Below are 7,510 nucleotides of genomic sequence, written 5' to 3'. Positions count from 1 at the left end.
TGGGCGGCGGCGCGGGGCGGCCCTGCCGACGTGTCGGCCCCGCCGCGGCGGGTCCGCCGGGCCCGGGGCCCCGCTGGGTGCCGGGGAGCGGGGCCGGGGGCACAGCGGGGCGAGCAGCCTGCGCGGCCCTGCCGAGGGGTGTCGCGTCCTGGCGGCCCCGGGAGCGGCCCGCTTCCCCTTCGCCTTGCCTTGCGGCGCAGGAGGCCGATGCTGGTATAGTAGTGGCATGTTTTGAGGCCGCTGAAGAAACGTGTCCTGTGTGCTGCCTGCCCCTGCTCCCGTTGTGTTTACCGCCGTAGAGGAGTTCGGTTGGTAGTTCAGTATTAGTCAGAAGGAGCAGGGTGGAGGAAGAGATGGAAGCTAGGAAAGGAGTCTCTACAGGAAGGAGACGAGAGTGTGAAAACAGGAGAGAAAGTCGCTGGGTTTTTCTGTGCCTGTTTACCAGCGTGTAAAGTGTTTGGACTACTGTTAAAATACTCTGTAAAAGCAGGGTTTGTGATTTGAAAATACAGCCTTCTGCCATGTTAGGAACTTAATTCAGCACCTGTCTCCATTTTCTCTTATCTAATTTCTCTTTTATCTAATTTCTCATTTCTCTGTTTTATCTAATCTTAAAGTGTTTTGACAAAAACATTTTAGGGGAATCCAATATTTATGACTCATAATGCTGACTTCTAGTTGCTTGATGCTGGACAGTGGTGTATGTGCAATGGATTTTTGGTGTGTGGTGCAGTATTTTGCAGACTTCTTGTTTGTGCAAATATGTGTGTATCCCTATCAAAGAATTGTCTTTCCTGAATCCACTAGCTCTTTTTTTGCTTGCTTGGTAAAGTTAAATTTAGTGGGAGTGCTACTTTCTGTTTCTCCCCTCCCCCTGCCCTCCATAAAATACGTGTTTTCCCAAGAGGGTGGAGATGGATTTCATTATGGTTAAAGATGCAGTTTTTAACTGAAGTGAAGTGAACATTGATCACAAAGTTGTTGCTGCTGGTGGTGTAGGACTATGCAGTCAATAAGACTTTGCTGTGATGCGTGTATCCATATACTTTCTTTGAAGCACGGTAGTAGAATACAAGCTTTTCTAGCTTGAACAGGCCAAAATTATGGAAGTGATATCATGTGTTGTTCTTTAGTGGTAAGTGCATGGACTATTATAAAAGGTGGTGATGTGTGCTAAAAAGACATTTCAGTCCTGGAGTAGCCTTTTTAAGACAGAAAAAGTTTGAAGGTAGGTTTCCATGTAAGAGTGTTTCTGATGGAGACTATATTGTAGATTTTTGTTTTAGTTGTTAGATTTTTTTGTAGCAGAGAAAATTACATTTCCTGTCTTAGATATTTGTTGATGTTTTTAGAAGGAGTGACTGTTAATGAAATCAGGCTTAATATTCTCTTTCCGAAGCAGATTCATCAGTGATTGTTCTGTTTAGACACACCTAGTTAGGAAAAAAAGGGAAATAGTTGTCTCTCTTGCCTGGTGAGTGTGAGTTTTGGTAATTTTTGTGTTGTGGATGTGGACTTCTCAGGTGTGTGTGTGAACAGACACATATGTTCCCGAAACCATGAGAACACTGTGAGATTAAAAATGACATCTGCTACTTTGTCCTTGTGATCATTTTCATTAACAAGCTAGTCTGTCTCTTAATTTCTCAGTGATTCTCCTCTTACCTCACACTTCAGATGTTTTCTTTTAGTCAACTTTAGTTGCAGGGATAGAATAACACATATTAGTATGGGGGATGTGGTTTTTCAACTTCATGGAAAAGAGGTTTGGAGACTTGATTTTGGTAGAACTCTGGAAATCCATAGAAATTATATATTAAAAAAATAATTCATGTGCAAGGTCATTCAAAGCTGACAGCTTTTGATCCAGTGTAACTAGTTTGGGATGGCTGTCTTGGAAGAATATGGTATAGGAAAAAGAAAGCTTTAGTCATGTTTAAGTGATTCTTTTTTTTTCTGTGTGTTTCCTTTAAAATGGTCCATCTGCAAAGTTACAAAGATTTATTGATGGTTCTTCACAGCATATGGATGCTGTACCAGTTTTATGATGGAAAATGATTAAATGCTGGAGAAGTTAGAATTCTAATATCTTGGGACTTTAAATAGGTTGTGAAGCATCTGATGGAGACTTAAACTTACTTTACATCAAAGTTTCTTGACTGTTTCTTTGGTGTAATAATCTCTGCAATACAGTTGTTGGGGTTTTTTTGATTGTTCGGTTTTGGAGTTTTTTTGGTTTTGTTTATTTTTTTAAGGGAGATTTTTTTATACTTTAGAAAAATTCTGACCACAGCCTGCCTTTTCACTGTGCTCTCATTTCACACGTGAACTCTAGACTCATATTTCTCCCGAATTCAGGAAAATGGGCACCAACTAGAATTTGAATTACTGTTGCTTTTTTTGAAATGTTCGTTTGGCGTTTAAGAGACTTCGTTGGTAATGCTGTCAAGAGTTAAGTATTTATCACTTGGTATTGCTGGTCTCTTCTAATTTTTCAAACCCATTTTTATTCTGTGATTTGGTGTTAAGAGACTAGCTATTCTCTGGCTTTGGTTTTGTAGAATGCAACATGAGGTCATCCCCTGGTCTTGGATTTCATGTTGTTCCCTTTATAGGAGCAATGTGCTGTGTTTCTCTGGGTTAGCCCCTCTGTGGCGGAGTATGTGGTGGTGTAATATTTGGCAGCCTACAAGGAACAGGTAGGTAACTTTTTTTTTTTTTTAATGCTCTAGAGGAAGTTTACCAGTAGTATTTTTCTTATTAAAGATTATTTCTTTCTGTGGACATGCATCTGGCAATGGTTCTCTCCTATGTCAGGAGACACCACCCAGGACAGCAGAAAAGTATAGAATTACCACTTCCAGGAGTATCATTAGAAGACCACTTTTGCAACTTTTTTTGGAGAACTAGGTTACTGCAGCATTACTGGCCTGGCTTCAGGTTCCCCACACCTGGGAGCTCCAGAGAGCTCCAGAGGGCTCCATACTACCAGCATCACCTCTGTCTCGCATGTTCTACACCCCGCTCCCAAACCTAGTTCCATCCTTTTTTCTTATTCTTACTAAGGGGTGAAGTCTTTAAGCTTGGAGAAGCAGTCAGCAATAAGTGGTGGTGATTTTTGATGGTGCCCATTTGTCAGCGTTTTTTTATGAATCAGCAAAACTCTGCAGTTAATCCTAGTCCCACATGTAGTGAAGTTGTGAATGGTGGTAACGCAGCTGGGAAGGGAGTGCTCCTCAGTGTGACTGTGGAGTTTCCAAATGTTCTCTGCCGCCTTCAAGCTCCTTGTACTTCAGGGAGCTGATGTCTTGGTGCTCCTCTCTTTTGTGTGTATACATAAATGTGTTGCATAGAGATACTACATCAAGTACTTTTTTGTGATCGAAGGGTAAATAAGTAAATTTTAAAAAGAAGTACACTGAACTTGGTCTTTGAAATTCAGTCCATCGTAGTTGCAGTTGAGTATGTACCAACCACTTAAAAACAATTAATGTAAGGGTAATGGTAGCTTGAGTCCTCTAGCTGTACAGTGAAAAATTGGGAGTCTGGGCTGATGACATTTTCTATATGTTCACAATACAAAACATGAACAAAACTTCATAACAAACTCCTTGAAAACGTTAAAAGCAAGAGTAATTTCTGCCCTTTGTAATTATGCAACAGCTGTGTCATACTTGAGCTGCAGGAGGGTACTGCAAACTTCTGACAAGACAAGTAACACTAAGCAGTTATGGGTAACTTAATACATCCTGTAATGTCTGTTACAGAATTGCTACTAAATGCAGAATTAATATATTTTTGCATGTAAAACTTTTAATTCAATTAACAAGACTACATATTTTTCATAGGAAGTGCTCAAGATACTGTGTTAGTGAAGTATGGCATTTAATAATGAAATGTGCATCTGTGAGACCAGTTACAACTTGCTGCCTTCTGATACTTACTTTGCTTACATATTCTCCAAATATGGAGTTTGCTATTTCACAATACAGAATAATAACAAATTCTTTTATATGCTGCTGCCACTTAGACCTATTTGGTAGAAAATAAATCCAGATTAAGTTGTATGTGTAATATAAAACAATGAGGTTTTTTGAATTTGCAGTATTACTTGAGTCTGATGGAGCATTTTCTAACTGTATATGCAAAGTGCTTTATACTCCTGCTAGTTTTACTCTGTGGTAGCATAGGAATGCATCTAATTACAGATGTAGTGCAGTGTCTGAAAATGAGTTAGTGTGGCAATTGGACTATTAAGAGCTGTGTTTAGACAAAAAATGTTTATGTTAAATATAAACAGCTGCAAATGTGATCAGAAATATTTGAACACAGTAATTTGCTTTATTATTAAACTGTTGTTTGATTTCAGTAGGAAACTGAATGATCATTTAATAATAAAAAGAGCTGGAAACATAATTCATATTTTAACTGGAAAGATATGTACTGGCTTTGTGGAAGCTAGGTTTTCATTTAAAAAAAGATTACTGGTTCTGATGGTTTAGAAAAACAGACAGGGTGTGAACCAAGATGCTGCTGTCCCTGCAGAGTCTGTGAACCAGGTCCTCCAAAAATGTTTGTAAAGAGAACATTTTTTCTCTCAGATCTTCATAAAAAGTAATGCCATGAATCATGGGAAACAGGAGAAAAAGATTAGATTTAAGTTATCTATGTTAAAAGGTTGGTAGCCTGTATTTTAAGCAGAAAAATGGGAACAGAACAGTGATGCTTTTACCGTTTTTGGGTGGGAGTGAAGAGAGAAGGCAAATGGTGAAAAAACTCTTACATCCAAATATTTGTTTGAACAAAAAGGGTTTCAGGGAAAATTTATAGAGCCATGAAAATTGCTTGAGCAGTACGGACAAATAAAGTTTGTACATGTCAAATAAAAGGAAAGTTTTTTGAATACTTCAGTGTGTTTACATTACTGATAAGGTTTGAGGGAGAATTTTTGGTGTCACTTGTTGGTTGTTGTATCTTCATTGTTACCTTATTTCTGTTACTGTTAAGTGTTAACACATCCCTGGACACCGCAGCAGATTTGAAGAAGGTCGCTCAGGAACTGGGATGTACCAGAATTTGGTTGCAGGGACAGCAGTAATTCAATGTTCTTTGAGTATCTTCATGTTGTACAGAGTTGCGTGTTATGTACTGCGTACCACCCCTGCCTCCTTTAAGGTGTGCAGGAGGGTTCTCTGTGTTAGACCACTTCTCAGTGTTTGGAAGTGTGCAGCAAATGAGCAGATAGAGGTGTTACAGAAATAAAGAATGGTCGAGGTGTTGACAGTGGAGCTTTGTTGTGGAGAGCTGGATCTACTGTCCTGTCTTGTGCTGCAGAGTTCTTGTGAACTGCTAGGTAAATCCCTTCAGCAAGAATTCACAGGTAGCTGTTAGCTGTTCCTTTGGTTATGAAGGCCTGATCTGGGGTTTTGGAATTGAGCATTCACACCTGCAACTGTAGCTGAGCAGTGAGCTTTGAAAAAAACCACTCGATTCTAGAATATCAAGGATTCTGAAAAATCCATCCTTTGGCTTCTTGGATTGGGTGGCTGGGTTCAGTGGACTTAGAGTTTTAATCTTTACATGCCTTGGTTTCCCTCTATTTCAAGAGAAAGAAAATACTGCTCGAGAAGTGCTGTTAATTTGTTGGTGTTTGTGCTGCATTGAAATACAATGGAGAAAATGCTTGCAGGGAGAAGGCAGTGAGAAAATCCATGGTCAGTGCGAATTTTTTTGAAGTGTGTGATAACTAAGGGCTCAGACTGTCAAACAAGGACAAAACAGACATTCCTGTTTGTCTACTGAACATCATATGCACTGGTGCACTGAGTAAGGTGATATTTCTGGAGAAAGGAATCTAATTGTGTTAGGTAGCATTTCCAGTGAATTCTGACCATGGATTGATTCTAGGGATATATATTTTTTTATATTAGTAAGGTTGTGAGCTTCCACAGTTTTTGTTCTTGGAATAACTTGGGCTAAATCCTCCACATGCAATGTATTCTTCCCTGTACAGGATTTAGAACAGATGAGGGGATTTGGAAGCTGTAGATTCTGAAAACTGAGAGATAACAGAGAAGGGATATACAAGCTTAACTATAGGCAGAAATGTTGCTCACTCATACAGAAACAACATTATTAAGGTACTGTGAGCAGCTTGGACACGTTGAGTTCAGAGAACTCAAGCAGAGTGCTGTTAGTGACTCGGGATGTGTGAGGCGGAGTTACTGCATGAACAGAAACTGAAAAGCAGTTTGCCTCAGAAAGGCTGATACCGAGAGAGAATCTGAAAGAAAGGCATCATCTGCCTAAGATGTAATCTCTAATATCCCTTTTAAAATAGAAAAAGAAAATTCCTGAATTCAAAAGGGGGAATAAAACTGAACTGCTTTTTCATACGCTATGTAATGAGATTGTGAGAATTTTTTCATTGAATGTTCTTAAGGCTACCTCGTATCCAGATTGAACAATTAAAGCTTTGGATTTTGTCTTAAACTTTCTACTCGAGGTCTTTTGTCTATTTCAGATTTGAGTGTGTCTGTTAAGGATCTTAAATTTTAGGTCCCTTTGCCTGAAGCATCATTTGAGCATCTGGTTTGAACTTACTTCTATGGGGGTTTTGTATATCTAGTCCACAGGATTATCCACATTTTTATCTCAGTGTAATATTTTGGCAATTAATCTTGGTGCACTGAAATAAGACCATTTTGAATTCAGTGTGGAGCATAGAGACAAACTCGTTAGTTTCACTATTTCGGAATATATGTGTAACCCAGCTTTTCATTTACTAAGTTTGGAAGTGAGGTCTGTGCCAAGTGAAAATTGTGAGGTAGCATCACAGAAGCCCCCAAATTATTTTGAAAGGTGGTGGCTTGATTTCTACCACTTGAAGTTATTTGTTCTAGTTCGGAATTAACTTTTAAGTATTAATAGAAGTTGTCACTGGAGCCTCTGCATATTAGGAGAAAATGGATTTATTTGGTAATTTTTGTCTTTTAATGTTAAAATATTTTTTAAAAATATTTGACTTAATCTGTGATTTGCTTTTGTATGATAATTCCTCTTCTTATTGCCCATTTTTCACCCTGAAGTGAATTTCCTGCATGTGTTAATTCTTTCTGTTGCGATTGTTTTATTTGGAGCTTCTAGGAAACTTTCTGTAAAAGTTGCCCCATTTTCAGTTGGAGACCTGGGTAAAACTTTTTTATTGCAATTAAGTGTGGAACCTGGACACAAGAGACCAGGATGTTTTTCCCATTTGCACATGGAATATCAGGTGGAGATTTTATATTTTGTAAGAAAGCAGTCAGGAAAGTCTTCTACGGGTAGGAATTGGTGGTCTTGTACCCCATCGCAGTGAGTTTTGTCGATGCAGGTCCATTTTTCCAAATTTTTTTACCCATTGGGACATTTCACTAGCATATACTGTTTGCAGCTATCACTTCATACAGCTTTCCTATACTATTTAAAATTTTTTTTATAATTTCAGCATTTGTATAATTTCACTTTTTTT

General features: G+C 38.8%; 1 protein-coding gene across 3 annotated transcripts in view; it reads left to right on the top strand.

Annotated features, from left to right (window-relative positions):
* Window positions 1–286: 286 nt before the first annotated feature.
* Window positions 287–7,510, top strand: part of LOC113981194 (E3 ubiquitin-protein ligase KCMF1) — a 51,519-nt gene continuing 44,295 nt past the window's right edge. The window contains exon 1 of one of the 3 annotated variants that reach the window (XM_027708457.1): window positions 287–308. The gene's annotated coding sequence lies outside the window, so the exon portion shown is untranslated. Of the gene's footprint in view, window positions 309–2,616; window positions 2,700–7,510 lie in introns of those variants that run through there. The other 2 variants (XM_027708455.1, XM_027708456.1) reach the window with 2 other exon arrangements.

The sequence above is a fragment of the Neopelma chrysocephalum genome, unplaced genomic scaffold, assembly GCF_003984885.1.
Source record: "Neopelma chrysocephalum unplaced genomic scaffold, ASM398488v2 Primary Assembly neopelma1_96246, whole genome shotgun sequence".
NCBI classification, from domain to species: Eukaryota; Metazoa; Chordata; class Aves; order Passeriformes; family Pipridae; genus Neopelma; species Neopelma chrysocephalum.
This window is presented reverse-complemented; position numbering and strand designations above follow the sequence as displayed.